This window comes from Anabrus simplex, chromosome 2, assembly GCF_040414725.1.
Source record: "Anabrus simplex isolate iqAnaSimp1 chromosome 2, ASM4041472v1, whole genome shotgun sequence".
NCBI lineage: Eukaryota > Metazoa > Arthropoda > Insecta > Orthoptera > Tettigoniidae > Anabrus > Anabrus simplex.
In genome coordinates, this window is record NC_090266.1 from 953,506,390 (window position 1) to 953,512,713 (window position 6,324).

The following is a 6,324-nucleotide window of genomic DNA, read 5'->3' on the forward strand; positions in this document are numbered from 1 at the left end:
AGTCGTTAGTGTGATTAGCTGCCACCCCCGGAGGCCCGGATTCGGTTCACGGCTGTGCCATGAAATCCGAAAAGTGATTCGACGGCTAGAACGGAGTCCGCTCAGCCACGGGAGGTCAGCTCAGTAGAGGGGGATTCGATTCCCTCTACAGCCATCCTCGAAGTGGATTTCCGTGGTTTCCCACTTCTCCTCCAGGCAAATGCCGGGATGATACCTAACATAAGGCCACGGCTGCTTCCTGCCCTCTTCCTTGTCTATCCTTTCCCATCTTTCCATCTCCCACAAGACCCTATTCAGCATAGCAGGTAAGGCCGCCTGCGTTAGGTACTGGTTCTTTTTCCCAGTTGTGTCCCTGACTAATTGGCTGACACTCCAAGATTCTGCCCTTCAGGCGGTAGAGGTGGGATCCCTCGCTGTGTCCGAGGGAATAAACAACCCTGGACGTTGAACGGATTAAGTTAGAAGAAGAAGAAGAAGAAGAAGAAGAAGAAGAATTTAGTCTCTTCAGGAGATATCTGAAATCGTATGAAACTCGTGCTTTTAATATACAATTGTGGGCAATAGAACATGCAGATTTCAGTTCGGTGAATCAACAAATGTATTCTTTACCTCGGTGGATACTACGTGATTCTTTATTATACAGGTTTTACTTTGAGCCACTCTGTTCGTTATTGCGTCTTTCTGTGGTGGTTTGTAGTGTTGTGTTTTGTGTAAATTAAAATGTGTGTTAAGACGAATACGAATACTCAATCAGCGAGCTAGATGTATTAATCTGTACATCACTCACATCCCTCGTTTATGATGATGGCTTCAGCTACCGAGTGGCAGACCTTCTGAATTAGTGCCATCTAGGTGCCCTTCTTAGGAATTTCGACATTCCGATTGTGCTTCTCTCTAGCAACGAAAGCGGAATTCTACTCTACATTTAATTTCGTCTGGGGCACACAGCTGTGAGCTTGCATTCGGGAGATAGTGGGTTCGAACCCCACTGTCAACAGCACTGAAGATGGTTTTCCGTGGTTCCTCATTTTTATACCAGGCAAATGCTGTGGCTGTACCTTAATTAAGCTCGTGACAACTTCCTTTCCACTCCTAACCCACCATCGCCACATGACCTATCTGTGTCGGTGAGACGTAAAGCCAATTGTAAGAAAAATTGTCAGGTAACACTGAGTGCTATAAGGAATCTTTAACAATGACATGGAGTGTCAACATTTTTTATCACCCTTCAAAGACTCATCTACCTCAGTATGGTCGAACCCGCGAACTTACAATTATGAGTAGGGCACTCTGTTTCTTATCCACCGAGGCAGCTTAGACTGACGTAGTGTGTAATGGACATCTTTATCTTCTACTCACTCAAGGACTTTCATAGCTTATGCAGAGATAGCTTTGCTTTTGTTAATTATTATTATTATTATTAGACAGAACTGAACCACACTCCGCTAGGTACGGAGAACGAAACTATCGTTTTTCTTAACGGCTACGTCACTTACTCAGACAATCCTAACACCTGTTCAGGTAGTAAATCAAACAGGCCCGACTGCTCGGTGAATTAGGAGGGCAGAGCACAGCAGGGCATTCTATGTTCCAGAATGGACAAAACTTTAAACTGACAGAAATTGGCCTCGATCCTCTTACAAAGTGACTAGACCGTTGGACTGTACAGACCACATTTGTACGGTAAGCAAGTGCTAGCACCCCCAGCTTCGGCCGCGAATCGCCGTACAGGCCTATCAATAGCCCAACTCCCAACACCATTTCAACGGATAGGTGCCGGGTCGAGTGGCTCAGACGGTTGAGGCGCTGGCCTTCTGACCCCAACTCGGCAGGTTCGATGCTGGCTCAGTCCGGTGGTATTTGAAGGTGTTCAAATTCGTCAGCTTCGTGTCGTTAGATTTACTGGTACGTGAAAGAACTCCTGCGGGACTAATTTGCGGCACCTCGGCGTCTCCGAAAACCGTAAAAGTAGTTAGTGGTACGTAAAGCAAATAAGATTACTATTATTATTATTATTATTATTATTATTAACACAGATAGGTCTTATGGCGACGATGGGATAGGAAAGGGCTAGAAGTGGGAAGAAAGCGTCAGTGGCCTTAATTAAGGTACAGCCCCCCAGCATTTGCCTGGTGTGAAAATGGGAAACCACGGAAAATCATCTTCAGGGCTGCCGACAGTGGAGTTCGAACCGACTATCTCCCGAATACTGGATACTGGCCGCACTTAAGCGACTGCAGCTATCGATCTCGGTCGATAGGATAGGAAAGGCCTAGGAGTGTGAAGGAAGCAGCCGTGGCCTTAAATAAGGTACAGCCCCAGTATTTGCGTGATGCGAAAATGGGAAACCACTGAAACCCATCTTCAAGGCTGCCGACAGTGGGATTCGAACCCACTATCTCCCAGATGCAAGCTCACAACTGCGCGCCCCTAACTGCACTGCCAACACGCCCGGTCTCCTCACCATTCGTGCAGGAGTTTTTATTACAGCGTATTTGGCAATGACATGCATCTACGTAAGCATCTGTACTGAATTATGGAAATGACACCATATTGTAGGATTTAGCCAATGGCAACGTTCCTTCATTCGTCAAATGTCCAAAATGTCATAGTTTTAGTGTATTTTACTATAAAAGTGAAATAACGATTCAGGGCTAGGTGGTGGGTCCCCAGAAGGGGCAGTGAGGTCTGCTGTCCCACCCACATGACGTACGAGATCTCATTTTAGGTATCAAAGAGACCGATTTCCTTGTCCGCATACAATCCACTGGTAAGATGTAAAAATAATGTAAAATCAGTTACGTTTAGTTTTCACGATCATTAATTGCTTACAAACATGCAAACATGCAGTGAGAGTGATTTAGCTGGTGTAAATGTAGCTCTATCTATTTTCCAAGGTCTTCGGGTTCGATTTTCGGCATATTCAATATTTTTAATGTAGGTCAAGTGGTTAATCCGCGATTAATGAGCCACGTGATGTTAGCTCAGGGCTGTTTTATATGAAGGACAGTGAACTCGGTCCTGAAAACCAAGGAATAAGAATGCTGATCACGTGAAGATCTTATAATTAATGTTATAATCTGCAGGACATCTATTGGACACAAGTTCATAGATAAGTTGTATGAGATTTTTGTTTATTTCAGTCCGTGTGAAATGAAGTGATTCTTGATATCCAGAACTACGATTCATCTCTTGAGAGTATTAGATTCACGATTCCTCTTCTTGAGAGTATTTTATTCGAAGGAATGATGGTGTGCTACAGTATTTGTTCAGGGTGATCATTTCGCAACATTTTCTTCTTTATTGTCCAGTGTCTTTAGAGCTTAAAAACAGCCTGATAACCTTTAACCGTTGTGTCTGTACTGATGAGCGTTGGGTCCAGGATTTGGAAGTATGTAAAAAAAGAGAAAAGCAAAGTCATTTCCGTACAGGCACTTGGGGAGAAGGTAAAGGCATACACTATACGTAACCTCGGCACTTGGTGGGGCAGAATGGTTAGCTGTGCGTGCGGCCAACTCTGACCCAAGATTTTTTTTTTTTTTTTTGCTTTATGTCGCACCGACACACATTGGTATTATGGCGACGATGGGGTAGAAAAGGCCTAGGAGTTGGAAGGAAGCGGCCGTAGCCTTAATTACTCAAGAAATTAACATGGTTCCCGTTTCTAGTGTAGGCTGAGTGAACTTCAGGGCATGTGCATCTCTGGAAGTGGATAAGCAGTTATGGCTTACATCATAGACATTTGCCGGAAATTGAAGTGATTAGCCATGGAAAACCTCCTCTAGGACGGCTCAGGGTGGGATTTTATAACCACTTTCTCAATTGTATCTCTGAAGCTGAGTATATGTCGGGAATCGAACGTGAGCCAATCGGGGCGACCTATGGCTGCAGGTAGCCATGTATATTATCCCAGTTCTTTCTCCGCAATATGTCTTGTTTGTAATCCTTCTGAATAAATAATACAATAATTAAAATGAAATAAAAATAATTAATCGAAATGCCCATAGTATGAGCGCCAGAATTCACCAGAAAGGATCCCTCGAATTTTGATAAAGCATGGTAGTTCTCTCTCCTAGGGCGTGTACATAAAGGAGCGTACTGGTACGTCTGCTTCAGGGCTTACCTAACCTTCTGAAAATGACTAAATAGGTAGGAACTGCACCTACGTTCATCAATAACTCCACTGATTCTAAAATAACTAACTATATTCTGAATAATATCCGTGCATCGGCACCTCATCAACACACCAAAATATACATATAATACACAAACAAAAGATCGCTGGAAGACTCCAAGCTACCATTTGCAGTCAGTCCGTTGAAAGTTCATTACAAAGCATATGTATGTGGATAAATACCCTTCACCGTCCCCGTGTATCAACACAACTTGCATATTCTCATTATTGGCAATTGTTATATCACACAGATACTGTACCTTTACAATTCTGTGTTCACTAATTCTACCGCTTGGTTTGAAGATACTTTCATTTGAGCAATACACGCTTGTCGTACTAAAACATAAATTCTGGAAAGTCTGAGATACAGTACCCCATAGCTTTTACCAACATATAATACCAAGCCGCCACAAGTTATACAATTCCAAGTGCCTAAGCAGTCCACAGTTGTAGGTTAGTACCACACTTAACATTCCACAAACATTATAAGACCACGTTCCACCAAAGTTACATCTCCTCTTCCTCCCAAAGTTTGAAGTCAATTACATTTCACAAATGTTACATCTCCTCTCACTACCAAACTTTTCGATCCACTTCTCCGCTGTTTTCACACATGCCTATATAGACCTCAGCTTCCCTCTACCCCCTCATGATACGTCTAGATTGATGTTGGCCATCCAATCGCAGTGGAAGATCCTCTTGTCTTCCAAGACCACGACCCGAACCACTTCCGCGTCCCAAGGCAATAACAACATCCACGGACTCTGGACTGTTCTAGATGACTCGTGCAAAGTTTCCGAGTTCTAAATAGCACCGTTTACAAATCCGTTTGTACAAAACAAATTACTCATATCACACATGGACACCTTCCAGCTTAAAATTTTATGAATAAATATACAAATGAAATAATAATAATGGTAATAATAATAAATCGAAAATGAAAATAATAATATATTTTGTTTCTGAATACAGTGCGAGGGTGTGATGTATATACTATCACATGTTTTAGGTTCATTCGTTAAAGAATTAGGAGAATATATTATTATTATTATTATTATTATTATTATTATTATTATTATTATTATTATTATTATTATTATTATTATTATTATTATTATTACGATACTCGAGAGAGATAAAGTTTTAACATTATCTTCTACTAATACAAGGTCTACATTATTTCATGTTTTGAAGATAAATGGAACAATAAGAGTAAATTTTACGTAAATAAAAAAGTAATTTGTATTATCACAACACGCAGAAAAATTATAAAAACTTGCCGATTGTTGCATTAGAATGCTTTACTTAAATTAGTAGGGCTACCTAGCCGAGGTGGTAAAGGCGTGCTCAGTTCCCCGTCAAGAACTCGAAAAATTTTGAAACGGGATTTCCACTTTGGTGAGGTTTACTCATTCTACACCAAAAATGAGTACCAGGTTAATTCCTGGGGACAAAGGCAGCCGGACATAGGGCTAACCACCCCACCCAGTTCCGAAGTTACGGATAATGAAGTCTTTACCTTCCATTACTTCAAAGGTCTGCATGACCTGTATGGTGGTGGCTTCTCTTTTGGCTTTACTTAAATTAGTAAAAACACGAGTAACTAATCATGTCAGGGGCTGATAACCAAAGTGCCTCAAATCCGTTACACGAATCAACTACAGTAATCATGACGGTATATCTTATTCTTCCTTATCTGTTTGCCCTCCAGGGTAGGTTCTTCCCCCGGACACAGCGAGGGATCCCACCTCTACCGCCTCAAGGGCAGTGTCCTGGAGCTTCAGATTCGGGGTCGGGGGATACAACTGGGGAAGATGACCGGTACCTCGTCCACGCGGCCTCACCTGCTATGATGAACAGGGGCTTTGCGAGGGAATGGGAAGACTGGAAGGGATAAACAAAGAAGAGGGAAGGAAGCGGCCGTGGACTTAAGTTTTTTCCTATTGGCTTTACGTCGCACCGACACAGATATGTCTTATGGCGACGATGGGATAGGAAAGGGCTGGGACTGGGAAGGAATCGGCCGTGGCCTTAATAAAGGTACAGCCCCAGCATTTGCCTGGTGTGAAAATGGGAAACCACGGAAAACCATCTTCAGGGCTGCCAATAGTGGGGTTCGAACCTACTATCTCCCGAATACTGGATAATGG